This window comes from Otolemur garnettii, unplaced genomic scaffold, assembly GCF_000181295.1.
Source record: "Otolemur garnettii isolate 467f Iridium unplaced genomic scaffold, OtoGar3 scaffold00040, whole genome shotgun sequence".
In the NCBI taxonomy this organism is placed as follows: Eukaryota; Metazoa; Chordata; class Mammalia; order Primates; family Galagidae; genus Otolemur; species Otolemur garnettii.
Genome location: NW_003852435.1, coordinates 14,245,535 through 14,264,877, shown reverse-complemented (window position 1 = coordinate 14,264,877; position 19,343 = coordinate 14,245,535). Strand labels below are relative to the sequence as shown.

Sequence of the window (19,343 nt, the reverse complement as noted above, 5' to 3'; positions counted from 1 at the left end):
GAAAAATAGGGGTAATATACATTCCAGAAATCAAATAGAAGATTTGGGAATGCATCTTCCACTCTGCGATTCTCCTAACAGTACATTTGGCTGTCAGGAGACACAGCAGCAGATAAAGCTTTCTGGTTCAAAGCATAATACTATATCCTACCACAGACTTGTAAGATTTATGTCCAAGCTGGCTTTCAAATCAGTTTTCAAAAATCCATCCCATACTTAGTAATCCAACAATTTCTAGTCACTATAGAACATAGATAAAATCAAGGAATCCAATGTGTCTTAGTATTTATTGCTTTTCTTCATTAGCTACAGAGCTAGAAAGAAATTTGAATGGAATACAAAAATAAAGAATGAGATACTAGGTAAGTCAGAGAACGATTTTGCTGGGAAGAATGGTTTACAGAGAAGATAAATATATTTTCAGAATTTGTATTTCTAGTACTGAAGAAAAACAATTGCCTTTAATCTATGATTTCGTGGCAAATTTATATCTTAAAGAGCAGTGGTTCTTATCCTGTGGGTTGTGGCCCCTTTGTAACAATGAAAATACATCCTGCATATCAGATATTTACATTATGATTCATAACAGTAGCAAAATTACAGTTATGAAGTAGCAACAAAAATAATTTTATGGTTGGTGGTCACCACAACATGAGGAACTATATTAAAGGGTCATGGCATTAGAAAGGAATTACATTACATTACCAGTGTAATGTAAGCATTCCTAATTCTACATCAAATCAGCACATTATACCCTGTAAATGCATTAATGTATACATGTGTTTATGATTTAATAAAAAAAGTGTTTTGTTTATAAACACTTTATTCAAGTCATTATGGTGGGCAAGTTCCCACTCACAGATATGAGTGAGGTATTCCTGAGTTAATGCAGGAACCAGTGGGTTACATGGAACCAAGCATTGAGGCCAAGGTTAAAGCGCCAAGATTTCAGAGTCAGACTTGGCCACAGACCCTGTGCGGAAGGTGGGCTAATGTCCTGACACTGACAGCTGCTCTCTCCTCACAGGTAGGCTTACTGCAAAGCATGTCTTCAACATTAAATCATTTCAGTGACGTCAGGGGAACAGACACTAGAGAAACAGAACCCACATCCTGGTGCACCTAAGCTGTTCTTCTTTGTTAAGTCATAATAGAATGCAAAGAATTTTAGAAGTTTCTAGTAACAGTGGGCCACAGAATAGTAAAGTCTGTGTTTCTCCTTCCATGCCTCATACCTAAACTCCCATCTTTAAGCCACATACCCTGATGTCATCATGTAGACAACAAGTCTCCCAGATGACAACAGCTTTTTCAAAGCAGCATCCTGTGCAGGTAGTTTATGACACTGAAGAAAGAAAATGTCTCTGGTTAGCTATTCTCTGTCAAAAGCGTCACCTTCCCCTGACCAATGCCTAACTGGAAGCATAATTTAGAAGACTGATTTGGGAAGTAGAATATGAGTTAAAATAGGAAACAAACTCCAAAAAGCTACAGTCTATGAGGACTGGGCCAGATAATGATTAAATTCTCAGACGGTCTTACTTGAGGGCTACATGATTGGTTGAGAACCACTGCTATAGAGCAATAGTAGGTGTGTTATTGCATCCATACATAGCCATCATCCTGTCTTCATGGCCAGTTGGTCCATTTGCCCATTGAGCAAGCATCAGTGTAGCCAAGGAACAAGGCTGACTGATATCTATGCGGTGGGTCACAATGACCACCTGAATAGTGAATACCCTTCCCTGTAGATGGTATACAAGTGGTAACATTCACTGAGGGACATTTTGTCAATTTCTTTTCTTATTCTGAGTGATCATTCACATCTTTGTTGAGTTCTTTTAGCCTCAATCTTCCAGTCTTGTTTTCTCAAAGTCTTTAACCACTTTCTAAGTCATACTCACTGTTGAAAGAACAGTACATACATGAATTCAGGTAATCATTGCCAAGTAAAGTAAGCTATGATATAGTTCTCAAAATTTTGCCTCTTGGCAGGACTTTTTCCCTTGCTTTTCTACTGGATCACATCTGAGTGTGATTACAATAATAGGCCCACATCTGGCTGGTTCTAAAGCATTGTACTATTTTTAAACCACTCTAAATGTTTTTTTTTTTCCTTCAATCAGTTTGTCACCAGAGCTTCCCATAGGTGCACAGGTGATGTGATTTTAGAAGGAGTGACTGTGCAGCAGGAGAAGGCATGCTGAAAAGTAAGCCACCTGGTCAAACAACTTTCTTGTGTCTTTAGCACTTATTTGAATACAGGCTACTTCCACTTGATCTTGGGTTGCTGTTGTGTTTATTTGCTCAGTTGCAGAACTTGCCCTCCTGCCTATTTTAGCCCATCCCTTTGACTATGTAAATTTGGGGGCATGGATGAGGGGAATATTACATGTGACCTGCTAAGTGTAAGTTTCATAGAATGCTCACCTATAATGATTGATTGCAACATCTAATCCTTTTCTTATTTTTAACATGGATTTTCAGTACTTAGCCTTCTTTCATTATAGACTTCTGTTCAGGTTTTGAAAGGTGGAAAACCATAATGTCCCTACTATATTATTCTCTACTATTCTGACTCATGGGTCATATCTCTCTAACCTACAGATGAGGAAGGTGCCACTCTAACTATTGGCTCCAAGACTACATTAACGTGACACCACTGATGCTAGCAAAATGCTGTGATGCTTCATGCCTTCTTTCTCAAGCTAAGAACTAAACTCTAAGTCCTGTGTGCATTGTTGTTGCAGATAATTCAAGTACCTCCATAACTGTGCTTTCCAGAAAAACCAAATGAAGCAGAAAAAGCACACTTCTTCCTCATGTCATCTTTTCAAATATCATGTGCATCTAATGTTGGTAACAGCCAGAACACTTACAAATCTGTGCTGTTAGGGAGTCTGCAAAGAGTGGAGGTTAGCATTCCTACTTTTATCTCGAAGTAAGCCATCTGAAAGAATTTGAAATAAATTTAACTGTTTCAATAATATGTGTCGCATAGTATATTTAATAGAGGCTATATCTAGATAAAAAAATTTGCTCAGGCTGCTATGGAATCCTTTCATTATCTTGTAACATGATTTTTAATTTCCATCTTTTTGTGTAGAAATGTCATTTGTGAATTTCTCTTTCTTCAGGATTGAATCATATTATAGATTTTCCCTTTTGTAATATTTATATATATTAATAATATTTGCATAGGTTTGAACCATGAAGAAAAGCATCTAAATTCACAATCCTTTATTTGCGAAGACCAAATAGCTTTTCATGCATGTTTCGATGATTTATTTTCATTACATTTGGCCAGTAATTTATGACACATTTCATTTGATATTAACATCTTCCTTTAGTTCAAGAACATTCTTTTCTTCTACTAATGTTTGTTAAGTATTATTTTAATTTTTATTTTGCTCCATTCTTCAGATATACCATTGAGATTCATTTCTAATCTTTAATCAATAGATTTTCAAAAATTTATACTTAAGCTGCTATTGATCTTATCAGTTTTGCAGAGTTAATGATATTTAAACAGTCAAGACATTCCTAAATATTTTTATAATTAAAGAAAGTTTTCTCTTCAAAAAACATTTTTGAATATTTTTCCTATTTGTTTCAGTTCTTTTCAAACATTTCAATTATTATATATCTACATATCCATCTTTCTGTTATTTTAGTGTGTATTTTGAAGACTTGCTCCTATTCCTCTCTTCAGATGCAGTTTTGAGATTTAATTTTCCCCTTTATTATTTCGTTTTTGTCAGTTTTTTTAATTTTGAATTAACTCCCTTATTGTTTATGTTTCACTAAATGAAATGCAAAAGAATTAATTTAATTTAATCAGATTATAACATCACTGTATAAACTTGTATAGGTTATTAAGTAGAAAATTTTATCCAATTTGAAATTTTATTATATATCTACTTTCCTTTTAGGGGTATTGAGGGTATTGGTGATCCCTGTGATAGTTTTCTTACTACTTTAGCATAAAGACAGTGACGTGCATCTCCATATCTTCTTGTTTATCTAGGCAACATTAAATTCTCTCTTTAGTCAATAAATTCAGTCCTTTAGTTATCTGAAAACAAGCAAGGAAATTATCACCCTTACTTATCTCTGCTTATTCTCTGCATCAGTAAACATTTTCCAGTTAGAGTCATGGGAATTACACTGACCCCTTGAGAGATACTGCTCAAGTTTCAGTTCCCGGCATGGTTCAGGGATGGGCAGGCCACTGAGATGTACTAACTGATTGCAGGATGTATACCCCTCAAGGATACTCACGCTTTTTCATGTATACTTAACTTTCTACTGTTTTAAGAAGGGCACTTAGGAAGAGCAAGTAGATTACCGATTATGTAACTGATCTATATCTGGTCTTTATTTCCTTCTATCATTCAACTGATTCTACACAACTTAAAGGAATTCTGTAGAGGAAAGAAAATAGAAGATTTTGAAAATCCATTTCTTTTCCACATTCATTACAACTAATATATATATTTAGCTCCAAGTTTCCATTTTCCCATAAAATAGTCCTCATCAATGTAAATTGGATTCTATGACTTTCCTTACTCTTGGCTTCCACTCTATGATGATTTATTATTCTCCTGTGAAATAGAGTCATATTTGGAAGCAAATGTGTACTTCCAATTTAATTAATTTTTTGAATTAATTGAAATTCATTTCTAGGAGATAATTCTTAGAACTTTTAATGATAAAAGTACAACTATTAGAAAGTTGAAATCTAAACTAAACTGTTGCAGTCTTGATTACAGAAGAAATGAGGGAGGTGCTTGTTTTTTAAAAACCAAATTATTCAGAGATAGTTTTAATGAATCACCTCAAAAAATTTCTAAAGTCTGATATTAGAAATAATATTTTAAGAGTTTCATGGAAAACACCCCCAAATAGAATAAATAATACTGATTTAAATGAGAGATTATTCCACAGGAAAAATAGTCCTTTGAACTGATAAAAATTTACTTGGGAATATATTTTGAGTGTTTCTAGAGTGACAATAAGAATAATTTTTACTTTTGATGTCAACGCGTGCATGTGAGGTCAATGTGCGGGCTGGAGGGCGGGGGTCGGGGGGTATGAACTTGACAAAGATGGAACCTGAGACCAGCGTCGGTGGTGGACAGGATTCCACCTAGAGCAGAAGACGCCAGTGAACGTATACTCAATGTCAGTTACAGTGATAACTTAAGTCGACAATATACACTGGCCTGGATCAGTGAGTCTCTGCAGTTGAATCTGACCAAGAACAGTTGTGCTCAGGGGCTGCCCATTGTCTGCTTATGGACAAGCTGTTCCGTGGCTGTTACTTTGAAGAAAGTGAAATTTCAAGCTCAGCTGGAACACGAATACATCCAGAACTTCGAAATACCACAAGCAGGATTTAAGAGGATGGGTGTTGACACAATAATTCCTGTGGATAAATTAGCAAAAGGAAAGTTTCAGGACAATTTTGAATTTGTTCAGAGATTCAAGAAGTTTTTTGATGCAAATTATGACAGAAAGAACTATGACCCTGTGGCTGCCAGACAAGAAACCGCAGTGGCTCCCTCTCTTGCTGCTCCAGCTCTGAATAAATGGAAGAAACCGCGCAGCTCTAGCAATGCAGATGAAAGCCCCATTCACCACAGCCGAGAAAAGATCTCACCAAAGACTGACTCTCAGCGTGAAAGATGGTGGCTCCTACTGCTCCACAGAGGCCCATTTCAACACAGAGAACTACTTTACTGCTAAGCCTGGCCCCGGGTGTGGGAAAGAATCCAGTGTTGGCAACCAGGATGACAAGCAGCCGAGTTGATGCAGGAGGTCAATGTGTTGAAACTTACTGTCCAAGACGTGGAGAAAAAAGAGAGATTTCAACTTCGAAAAGCTAAGGAACATTGAAGTGATTTGTGAGAATAACCAGGGAGAAAACAGCCCTGCTTTGGGGAGGATCGTAGACATTCTCTATGCCACACAGAAAGGCTTTGTGATAACCTGATGAAGGGGGCCCACAGGAGGAACAGGAAAAGTATTGACAGCTTGGACCAGCAGAGCAACATCCGAATTCTTCACTCCAAATCATGTGCTTAACTGTAGAATATTCCTTTTTATTAATCTTAGAGGACTCACTGTTTTTTTTTTTTTTTAATAAACAAAAAGTACCTCTTCTTAAAGTGCACTTTGCAGAAGTTTCACCCCTTTTCCAATACGTTTGAGTTAAGAGCTTTTACCTTGTAGGAGATCAGTATTAACATCCAGTTGGGTCACCTGGGAACAGAGAGGCTGCGGGGGGCTCACCATATGGAGGCAGGTCACACTGGTCGCTGGAGAAGGTGTTATGTAATATGCTGAAGTGGTGACCTCAGTAGACAAATGTAAAGACTGAATTGAATTTTAAGCTAATGTGAAATCTAGGCAGAGAACATTGTAATAAATATATGCCTTAAAAGTATTTAAAATATAATTCCATATTTCAAAGTATAAAGTAGAACATGACAGATTTTGTGTGTTTGATGGACATAGTGTCTGGGAAGGAAGGGCCAGACCTCAGAACCTTTGGAAACTGCTGTCAACAGTCTTACAGGGCTGCTTGAATCCTCACAGACCTAGGCCTTGTCCTAAAAGGAAAGTCTAAAAGTTACTCTATAAAGTCATTTGGTGTCACTGAGCAATTACATCCCTGCCAAAAAAGCAAGAGGCATTGTTGCTGGGATGTATAGCAGGTGCATTTCAGCCCTGAGACGATAGGAGTTAAAGAGCTCGATTTTTACTGAACATTTCTCAGATAATTTTTTTAATTATCCCTGAGATTTCTATGTATTATGTTTTTTGAGAAGTGAGGTGTATCTGGTTTTTACTCTAACAAATACTTTGGAGGACTTGCCCAGATCTCTGGAATTTGAATGGGGGTAGTTCCCAATTTACTGTCTTTTAGGATGACATTTAACACGTTTCTCTTCTCTGCTCCCCTTGCCCATGGGAGACTCCTCTTTGTCTCCTTAAAATTTGCTGCTTAGAGTTGAATGCAGCAGGCAGGTGATCGTGCCGCAGGTTTTTTCTGTACCTCTGGCGAAGGGAGTGATCAGGGAAGGCCCTTGTTACCTTGGCACCTGCAAGGCTCAGGTGCTTTTGGTATCTGCTGTCCACAGTTCTCCACTGTTAGCAGAGTACTTTGCCAGTGCACAAATCTCTTTGGAGATCAAATTCATTAGTGTTACTAAATGTTAATTTTCTTTTGCAGAAAATACAGTATAGTGTCTGAATTGATTATTAATATTTAAAATATTTCCTTTCTTAACGCCCTCTCATTTTCTTTGCTCACAGTTTACTTAATCCCTTTGGCAGAATTCTGCAAACTGTGTGTCACCCACAACTGAGATTGTTCATCCTCTGATGTACATGTATTGATTTTTTTCAGTGGTAGCTTGTCCTAAAATATGTGTAATGGCAAGTATTTTATGATAAAACTTTGTAGTGCATGCTTTGTTTGGAATTCAGAGGAAAACCCAGATTCAGTGCTTAACAATGCCAAAAAATGCAAGTAACTAGACATTGTTCAAATGACAGTGGTCTGTTTCTCTTTTGTGGCCTTCAGACTTCTGTTGCCCTAAACTGGGAGCCCTGACAGGATTTTTTTCTACTTTAAACAATTTCTAAGTAAAATTCTGTATTTCAAGTAAAAAAAAAAAAAAAGAATAATTTTTAGTCACTTAAAAATAAGAATTAAACAAGTTCATTGATTCTGATACTCTTGATTGATTCTTGTCTAAATTTTACTTACTGCGGCATTGTATAATTTTAGTCATTAAAACCTCTGTATTTTATTTCTTTGTTATTGAATTTGTTGTAATATAGTTTCAGGTTGATAATTTTGATAACATAAGAGTTAATAAGAAAGTATTCCTAATGAGTTTTGTACAAACTAATGAATTTGTGCAAGTGCTTTATTAGGATTGTGTAGTAATTTTGTAAATACACACTGCATAAAAGACACTTAGAGTGCCTTAGAATTAAAGACTAAAATTTAAAACTGGGTGAATGGCTCACAACTATAATCCTAGCTCTCAGGCAGGCTGAGGTGGGTGGATCATCTAAGCTCATGAGTTCAAGACCAGCCTGAGCTGAAGGGAGACCTCATGTCTGAAAACAGCCAGGCGTTGTAGAGGGTGTCCATAGACCAAGCTACACTATTCAGGAGGCTGAGACAACAAAATTGCTTGAACCCAAGTGTTTGCAGTGATTGTGAACTGTGAAAGTATTCAATACTTAAAATTTATTGTTCTATAAGAAAATTATAATTCATTTAAGTCATTTACATATACTTTGAATCACTAGAAATGTGCAATTTCTAACCTCTTTCAAACTTCCATTATCCACTTACACCATAGGAAGTTCTTACAAAATTAAAGCAAGACACTATGGCTGTTATTTTGCAGTTTACCAAATTTAGTGGGAATGGTGAAGATGGTGGCTCATGTCTGTAATCTAAGCACTCTCGGAGGCCAAGACAGATGTATTGCCTGAGTTCAGGAGTTCAAGACCAGCCTAAGCAAGAACAAGACCTAACTGTCTCTACTAAAAATAAAAAAACTAGCCAGGCATTATGGTGAATGCCTGTAGTCCCAACTACTTGGGAGGCTGAGGAAAGAGAACATCTTGAGCTTAAGAATTTGCATTTGCTGTGAGCTATAACACCATGGCACTACCCAGGGTAACAGAGTAAGACTCTGTCTAAAAAAGAAAAAAAAAATTCATTGGGAAAGGGGGAAGCTCCAGTATTCTAAAATACTTTTAGAATTTCCCCGTAGAAACTTTAATTTTATTTTTTTATACTTTATGTAAAAAATTTACTTATTTGAGCAAGTATAATCAAAGATGTAAATTTCAAAACACCCTTGGTAAGAAAATATGATACTTATATAATTAAAATGAAAAAGAAAATAATGTAATTATTTTATGTGTAATAAATTAACATGAAGATTAATTTATTGTATTTCTAAATAACAAACACTTATTTATTCTAAAATATTTTCTTTTGCATACATACATTCATAAAGGCTAAGTTCAGCTTAAATTGAAACCTAGCCATTATATAAAACAGAAAATTAAATGGCCTTTCATATGGTAAACCAATATAAGATTAACCTTCATACATTATTTTTTATTTAGATATTTTTATCTACTTCTCATATATTTTACCTTCCACAAAAACATGACATTATCTAATCAATCTAAAGTATATAAAGAATAATATTCAAATTTCTTTGTGGTAATTTACAAATACCACAGAGGAGGATCAAAAAATTGGGAATTCAGAGATATCTGGAAGTAATGAGTCAGGGTTTCTTGAGAAAGTAACATGTGGACATTAAAAGAGAGAAGAGAAATCATTAGCTACAGAAGAATGTCGGGAGGAAAGACAATAGCAGTTGGGTGTTGGGATAATCACAAACACTTGACACCATTAATAAGACATTGCTAGTAGGAGTATGTCCATGAAGAGGAATTTGAGTAGCATGTAGGCTAGTGGGAAGGCTCATGCAAACATGGTTTCAGGAAGATTTTATTGGCAGCTGACTTGAAAATGAATGAGTACTCTGGGAAACTGAGGCGGGTGGATTGCCTAAGCTCACAGGCTTGAGACCAGCCTGAGCTAGAGCCAGACCTTGTCTCTAAAAAAAAAAAATAGCCAGGTGTTATATGCTGGGCACCCATATTCCCAGCTACTTGGGAGGCTGAGGCAAGAGAATCGCTATGAGTTTGAGGTTGCTGTGAGCTATGATGGCACACCACTCTACCAAGAGCAACAAAGTGAGACTCTGTCTGAAAAGCAAAAGAAAATGAATGAGCATAATGAAAATTTCTTTTCGTTAGTTGTTTAAACCTTTCATGCCAATAATAATTGGGACCTAAGCTGATTTGTTGGTAATGGTTTGGGAAATAATAAAGCCTATGAGAGAGACTTACAGGCAAATGGTGCATAACTGAGCAATCAGGGATTGCTCAGAGAGAGAAAGGGGTGAATAAAAATGGTTATTTCCAGCCAATGACTCTAGGCTGTAATTTTATTATCATCAAACTTAAATAATTTCCATTGACATTTGCTCTTTAAACCATAATTAGTTTAGAAAAATATTGTGCAACGTTCAAACATTTCTCTGATTTTTTAGAATTGATTTCTTGAGTCCATTGTGATGAAGCATCTAACCCTATGTTATATAAATTCTTAGAAATTGTGTTGAAATATTGTTTTCTGACTAAATACATAGTCAATTTTGTGACTGTTCCTTGTGTCCCCAGTTTCTACATACATTGCTGTACACATGACACTTAGATTTAAATTTGTTAATAACATTGTTCAACCCTTCTATTTCTTTAATAATTTCATGTCTGTTTACTCTATTACTTTCTCAGCAATGTATTGAAAATATCTCACAATGATTGCGAATTTGTTTGTATTTCAGTTACTCCTATTTGTCTGATATATTATCAAAGCATGACAAGGGCTCCATAAAAATTGAGATTTATTTATTTGTTGTCTTTTATCTTTTTACATTTGACATTTCTGTGCACTTATGTTTAAGGCATGTGCCTTGTAAGCAACCTATTTATTATTTAATCCAGTACAACTATCTTGATCTTAAAGCTTCTTTATAAGGTCAAAGATATTGTCTGTCTTCCAGGCATATAAAAATGCAAATAAATGTTTTGAATTAATAACTAAAAAATGATTCATGAACTCTCATTTCAGTTCATGTACCACCAAATCAGTTTTTTTGTCAGAATATCCCCTTCCCCCCCCATAGTAATCAGCTAGTCCCATCTTTTCTAAATTGCTTAATCACAGCTATTTGGTAAAACACTTAGAAGTCTTCTCTATCATATACAATAGTGAGCTTAATATCTATCTATATGTCTATTTATCTATATGAATACACATGTACACAAAATACACACAGGTATTCATATACTGAAATATGTACATATCTCACTTCCTATTTCAGATCCCTTCCTTGTTCCAAAATTAATATCACAATGACAAAGTGGAGTTTAGCTTCATATATTCATGAAATTGGTTGACTACTTTCACTGTATATAACTGACTTTCTGTAAGTTAACCACCTTAGGGACTATAACAAAATGGTCAACATGTGGAGGAGGGCAACATAAGGAGCTAGGCCTTCTGTACTGATACATACATATGGTACACGTCTGGGCTATAAAAATCAGGTCAACTTAAGGAAGTGGTCAATGCGGGGAAGTGATAAACTATGGAGGTTCTACTGTAATACTTAACATATGCTACTTTATATTTAAAGAATAAATTAATGTGAAATAATGCCCTCATATATCACAACTCAAGTGCTTGATTTCCTTGTTTAAATCTCCTAGACATAGTAAAATAGAATGGCTTGATCTTTTGGATGGTCTATTGGTATAAAGTGAAATTGCAGGAAACCTCATGAGAGACCACCAAAAAATACAAAAGCAGTATTTCAAAATACATATTTTCTCTACACAAAAATTTAAGACATTAGTTAGCTAGAAAAATAGTTGTTATGATACTAACGTCTAGAGGACTAAAGAAGTCACATATGTTTATACTGTATAATACCTGGGTATTTCACAAAATCAGCTGAAGTGTCTCTGTTTTACTTTCTCTGAAACAATGCAAGTTATATTTTGTGACTATTGTGAACTTTTGAAAAAGGATATAAAAAATGTGAAATAGTTCAGTATGTACTAGATAACATATTTGCATTTTAGTGGAGACATTGGGACCAGTTCATAGTTAAGATTATGATAGATGAATTTAAATCTAGAAAGTATTTTAATTAATTAGACTTGACAAAACTATTTTACCCAGTTTCAAGTTTCTTTTGCTATTTTAAAAGATAGTGACACTTGTGTCTGACTTAGAAACACCCGGTATGGAGTTTGGACATGACAAGCACATGCATCATTTATATTTTGATTACTTTCTAAGTGCCGACGAGGTGCTGTATTCATGAATAATTCAAACCATCTAAAAGAATGGGCTTTGTGCATTCCATTGCAGAGTTTTGTTTTTCAGACAGGATGTCTTAACAATGTAAAACACGTGTCACTGATGGAATATGATTAGAAATACATCGTGATCTGACAGCTAACAATTATTCCCTTATGTATTATTCTTGTAGACTGTATAAATGATATAAAAATATGTGCAGTAACTCAATATATAAGTCACAGGCGCATAAAAAGTAGCCAATGTGTGTAATTTGTTTTGCATACAAGCTAGAATAAAACTGAAATATAAGAATGTAGGATGTTAGTCAATTAAATGCAATGCACTTTGCAAGTAAAATGGAAAAGGTATTATACAAATTATGGGAGGCCATCATCGGGGTCTGAACTCTTGAAATAAACCCCAACAGACCAGGCCAAGTTAAAATGGAATCACTCATGCTGAAGTACCATGTGACTAAACTGAAGCTAATTTTTTGTTGACCTTCCCAGAGATCAGAGGAGAGACAATAGCCAAATAGGTAAGTTTTAGTGATCATAATAAAAGTCTCCTCTATTTGAATTACTTACAGAAAAGTAATGTCAAGTTAACCTATCAGTTTTCTTTTCTTATTGTTTTGTTTTCTTGTTCACACCTTGCAGAGGCCACTGTTTTGCTCTTTTTTTCCCTTTAGAACATATTTTCTTTTCTTTCTTTTTTTTTTATTAAATGATACTTGTGTACATTGATACAATTGTGGGGCACAGTGTGGTGTTTTCATATACAATTTGGAATATTTTCATAAAATTGGTTAACATAGCCATTATGTCATTTTCTTAGTTATTGTGTTAAGATGTTTATATTCTACTTTTAGAAAGATTCACTTGTACTCTTGTAATATAAACCATAGAGGTGATCAGCCATAAAGAAAGATGGAGACTTTACCTCCTTCATGTTTACATGGATGGTGCTGGAAAATGTCCTTCTTAGCAAAGTATTACAAGAACTGTTCTGCTGTTGTCCAGTGGAACTTAAATTCCATTTTGCTAATGGAGGTTGTATACATGCATGAACTATAAATAAAAGCCAACTAAGGTCTTTAAACTAAACTTCTCATAACTTTGTCTTTTGTCAAACACAATAAGCAAAAATTTTCAGTGTAAAATTCTTAATTCCCATTTTCTTAAAGGTAGCACCCAAACATTAAGAATGCATTTTCATACTTAAGTTCATTACATGATTTTCTCGATTCACAATAAATTTATTACTATGTGATTTTTATTTTTTGAATAAAGAACACAAAATAAAATTCATACAAATTAAAATTAAACAGGAAAACCATTATCTTTTTCCAGACATAGATAGTCCCAGTATAGGGTGAAACCAGAAATTAGTATATTTATACATTATTTAATTTGCCAGTCATTAATTTTAGCTTAAATTATTTAATTACAGAGTGAAAGAAGCAGCAATCCAGGAATACTGATTTGATATATTCTCAATCACTTATAACTTGTCAAAAACCAATTTCACGAGGTCAATATGAATGTCTGGCTTGAGAGCATTGGTTATTCTTACTAGATTAACTGGGTAGACTACATTCTAGTTTCATATTTACTTGATTTGTTTTTTGTTTTGTGACTGAGCACTATTCTCTTTGTTATTCAAAACCATATATACATTTCTAAAATTATTTATAAATATGTATCAATTGTATTGTTATTTGTATAATGTGTAATTAAATTATGTATTTATGAATAATTTATTGCTTTGATGAGTAACTTTTCTAATGGTTTATAATTGCAAAGGTAAAAATAATTAAAAGTACACATAACCAAAGCATGCAAAGTACAAATAAGACTTTTCCACCTTTCCCTACTAACTCAATCACCTGCTCAGAGATATTCCAGATTACTAATGTATTATGTATTTTTTTCAGATTTTCTATGTATATGCAAGTAATATATACATTAATTTTAAGATAAATTATAACATGTTATATGCATTTTTATCTTGCTTTTTTTTCACTGGTTAACTTATGCTAGAGATTGAACTAGTCTTCTTTTCAATGTAATAGTATTCCATTACAGGACTCTAATTTATTCGTACTCTCAAGATCACCATAGGCTATTGCTGAAACCTAAGGTTGAAATGAGGTAGCATTATATTTGTTTATTTGTAAGGATAGCCTAAATTTTAAAAATTTAATGACTGGAGGGGATGTATATTTGTCTGATTTTGACCAATTGCCTGCCATATAAAGGATTATGAATTTGTATCTGTACGAGCAAAGCATGAGCAGGTATGTTACTCAGTGATGCCCTTAACACAGTATATATTTATGCCATTTCCAGCCCCAAATGGAATACTGCAATATAATTCAATTGTGACACTAACCAACCAGAGTTCTGACTAACGAGGGAACTCCCAAAACCCACTTAAGGTTCAATAATTTGCTAGAACTGTTCATAGAACCCAGGAAAGCACTGTACTTAGAATTATAGTTTTGTCAGAAGGGATCCACAACAGGCAAGGGCCGGAAGGTCCAGGTTGCAGCTTGCACATTAACTCCCTGGAGAGTCACAGTGCTACCCTGTCCCAGAACATCAGCATGTTTACACTAATATTTTGGTCCAGAGTTTTTAATGGCATTTCATTATGTAGGTATGGTTGATTGAATCATTGGCCACATGATCAAAGCGCATCTCCAAACCCCATTTTCTTTCTTAGGTCAGGCAGTGTTAGGTTTGCTTCTAGGAGAGAACTATCCTGGTTCTCTTTCTCCTTGCCTGGAGGAATAACAGCTACTGAGTCTCAATCTTCTAATCACAGGCTATTCTTCCTGGAGACCAGCCCCTACTCAGAAAGTACCATTAGCCTATCAAATAAATTTCAATTATTAAGAAAATTCCACATATTTTTGATTCTTTGTTTCCAGAAATAGGAACTTAGACCAGCTTTATTATTATAGCACAGTAATATAACACTGGTACCAACCTGATATTTCAAAATAGCAACTTTTTACTTAACTCATTGTTAGTGAGGATGAGCATATATATTTCTGTCGTTTTAAACTATTTATTTTTATTTAACCATTTAATTCTTGTCCATTGCCTATTTCTCCTAGGGACTTTTACTCTAAACTTATTGATTTACAGTACTAATATACATATATACACATATACAAATTAGCCTTTTGGCATAAATGTACTGCAGTTACTATTTTTAGTTGTCTTTTTTTTTTTTTACATTTTATGTAGCATTCTCTTTTTCACAAGGAATTTTTTAAAGGTAATTGAATTCATAAATTTATTAATTTTTTTGAGACAGAGTCTGACTCTGTCCCCTTGGGTAGAGCATCATGGAGGCATCACTCACAGTAACCTCAAATTCTTGGGCTCAAGAGCTCCTCTTGCCTCAGCCTCACAAAAAGCTAGGACTATAGGCACCTGCCACAAAGCCAGGCTAGTTTTTCTATTTTTAATAGATATGGGGGTCTCACCCTTGCTTAGGCTGGTCTGGAACTCCTGAGCTCAGGCAATCACCTACCTCAGCCTCCCAGAGTGCTGAGATCACAGGCATAAGCCACTATGCCCAGTCTTGAATACATCAATTTTTAAGTTGTTTTTGTGTTTCATCTTTGGTCATTTTTAGGAAAATATTAATTTATGCCTTATTTTTTCTGTTTTATTTTTTTCTTTCTCAATACACTGGTAAATTTTTGGCTTAATCTTTTATACATCTTAAATATATTTTAAAGAGTTATATTGAATATTACGAAAAATCCTTCTGTCATTATAATTATATGATTTTTATTTTTCTTTGATTCAGTAACATAATTTTGTTTTAAAGAGTATCATAATGTTAAACCAACATTCCACTCCTGATGTGAAACTGATTTATTGCCTTGTGTTGTATTTCATTTGCTCTTACTTTGTGTCATAAATTTAGGGTGTGTGTGGAAACTCCTTTCCCCTAGCTTTCTGTTTCTATCATTCAGTTGAAAACCATTGGCCTATTTAATCCACTTTACTCAATATTCTTCAAAGGAGAAAGTACCTTGCTTATGAGGTTCTCCCCAAAGGAGAACCTGAAATAAAGGCCCCAGTCAAGTAATATAGTTCAGGAAGCTGCAATAAGAATTTGGGAACTTGGAACAGGGAAAGGGAGATAATCAGTTTAAAAGTATCTTATTTGTGAATCATTACAAGGGTGGCAGGGCCTCCACCTTCCTGGGATCTCTAACATACATCTCAGAATCATCCCAATAGGGGACACAAGAGGAACTACTTATCTGTTGCTTTTTTTATCTCTTGCTTAATAACATCCTTACATATTGTCAACCCTTAACGTTCAAGATTGCATATGTATTGGTGGTAAGTGGATTCCGTGGATTCCAAGTATCAATACATGATACTTGGTTAGTAAATAATCTTAATGAGACTTTTGGTCTGGGAGCAGTGAGAATTTATGGGATTGAAAATAAGATGCAGGAAGAGTCTCAGGTTGAGACTATACATATTCCATACAAATTATATATAAAATCAGCACATTGTACCCCATAAATGCAATAATATACACAGTTATGATCTAATAAATAAAGTAAAGTGTGAATCATGCAAAAGAAAAACATTGACAAAAGGTGTTCAATAAAGTTGCCATTTGCACCTCTATTACTTACCTTAAAGCCAGTCACCCACAGAGCCTTTTTGTGAAGGTCATAATGCAAATTAACTAATGGACAGAGAACACAGTTTCTTCTTCAGCAACAGTAGATGATTCCAAAGCCACGATTAGCATTCATCACCTTATTTTTTCATCACCCATAGTGTAGAAGTCTTTCTTCACTCTTCATTTGTATTTTGGCTGGTCTAGTTTGCTTACCAGGTAGGTAGACCTAGATTTCCTTCTCCAAAAGTTATGAGCCTTTATTTGGCTTGCCATTGTTCTTCTGTGGTTGCTGCAATTGCCACATTTGATGTTACCACCTTCCCCAACCAGGGACCTCATAGATATTGATAGATACTGGCGAATATACCCCCCCCTTTTTTTTTTGTCTGATGGTTGAGGTTAACTGGTAAGTATTCAAAGTGGCCAAATAGTAGTTGTCAGTTTTATTTCTGTGGAACTTTGGTTATGTTCCCCGGAGGAAGTATTTTGACAGAGGCAGCTAAGACATCTATCTAAATCCAACTGATCCTAAGATAATGGGGAAGAAAGCACAAATTTCCTAAGTTATTTATTAAAGTTATGGTTAGAGGAGCCAATATTTCTCCCATAACACAGTCCCTAGACTCTTGTATTTTTGGTGTTAGGGATCTATCACCATTTATAAGCAACTAACAAAACACCAACATACTGGTAGAGTGATATTCTTAAGGTGGTGTCTCAGCTGAGAGCTTAGCAGGTTTTTCACACTGACATTAGTGGTCAGTCAACTGTGTAGGACCAGTGGAAACCATGAACTTGGGCCACAGTCAGACTTTCTTTACAGCAAAATGAATCCTTTACTCTGTGTCAGTGTTACAGGAACTACCATGCCAATTGAAGACATTTGATAGCAGAAGTGCTATTGTAAACATATATTCTGGGTTTGTGATTGGGAAGTGAGTTGTATGATGGGGCAACTGAAAGAGGAAACACATGACAAGATTGCTGCTTCCAGTACAATTGTCTCCCTGTTTAGAAATGTTGGGCGGGTCCTGTAGCTCAGTGAGTAGGGCGCCAGCCCCATGTACCAAGGGTGACAGGTTCAAACTCAGCCCTGGCCAAACTGCAACAAAAAATAGCTGGGCATTGTGATGGGCACCTGTAGCCCCAGCTACTTAGGAGGCTAAGGCAAGAGAATCACCTAATCCCAAGAGCTGGAGGTTGCTGTGAGCTATGATGCCACAGAACTCTATGGAGGGCAACAAAGTGAGACTCTGTCTCTAAAAAAAAAAAAAAAAAAGAAGAAAAAAAGAAAGAAAGAAAGAAAAATAAATGTTGACCAGATTGTAGGGAATCCAAACTATTTCTTTAAGTAGAAAATAAATAGATTAAGAAAGCAACCAGATGCTTAACACATCATTAGTGACTTTTATTTCTTCGTTCCTTTTCTCATTTCAGATTTAAGTATACACAGTGTTTTATGTTAGACAGGAATATGACACATGTATAGCATTTATTGTAAATTAATGTTGGAGAAGGCATGTATTTGGGGCATGAATCTCCATTGTTTTGGAATGTTATGGAAAATATTGAAGGAGTAAAATTGAGTTCAGGAATTATAATACAAAAGTTAGATTGATGTGATTCTCTGAGTACTGGGCTTTAATTTGCAAAAAAGCAAAACAGTTGTTCTGTAAATGAAAATTCTAAAATACATGATTAAATATATCCTTGTTCTTTAATATCTTGTAGGTAATAATCATATAGAAGTAATTTAATAGGATACTAATTGGGATTCTATTTTATAATTGAAAATAAAAGTATAATAATAAGAATGTAGTTAACACTTTTTCTCATTACCACTGAAAAATGTCTAATTAAAATACTCTTGATGATGTTTTTAAAATTTTATCCACGTAGAATAGAAAAGAGAGAAAAAATATTATTTTAACATATGCTTTTTGACCAGATATCTATAGTAAACATTCAAAGATCTCTTCACATTCATCTGAATCCATTTTGTAAAATATTTTGTTATTTACTTAATATGTAAAGCTAAAGATGCATGTTTTGATAAATGTCCAAATTAAGAAAAAATAAATTAATTAAGGACTTCAGTAGTTTTGCTTAGGTACAGCAAAAGACAAAGCCACAGAATTTTAATCTTACAAAAAACTATCTGATATGAATTTGCTATTTATATATCTAGGTAGAAATTACTTGTCAAGAAATCAGAAGCTGAGTTTTTAGGATTTTAATGTGTTATTTTATTTCTTTTTAATACTGTGTAAGTCGATACATGACCTTCTTTGCTTTGTGCATTATAAATACTACAATATATGCTTAACATTTGAATCCACATGTCATTCACATCTATTGTTTCTATAAAGTTTTTCAATAGAGCCTTAAAGCTGCAGAATGCAGGTTTAATTCCAAATTTCATTTCTTTCTGGATTGCACTATCCTTCAGCAATACATCATCATCACAGGTCATTGCACCGATGAAATTAATCTGATAAAACACCTGTGTGACAGAGAAAATGATATATTAGTGTGATTCATCATTAATGAACATCATCAGCCCATGATCTATTAGCGTATTGCTCAAAGGATGGTGTCATTAGGAAAGAGTGAGTTCCTAGTGTTAAATTATGGTGTGGAAGGCAGTAGCTAGAGCGTGTCATAACCCAGGAGGTAGCAAGTAGATGTG

General features: G+C 34.6%; 1 pseudogene; it reads left to right on the top strand.

Moving 5' to 3' along the window:
• Positions 1–886: 886 nt before the first annotated feature.
• Positions 887–6,032, top strand: LOC100943231 (annotated as a pseudogene).
• Positions 6,033–19,343: the final 13,311 nt, after the last annotated feature.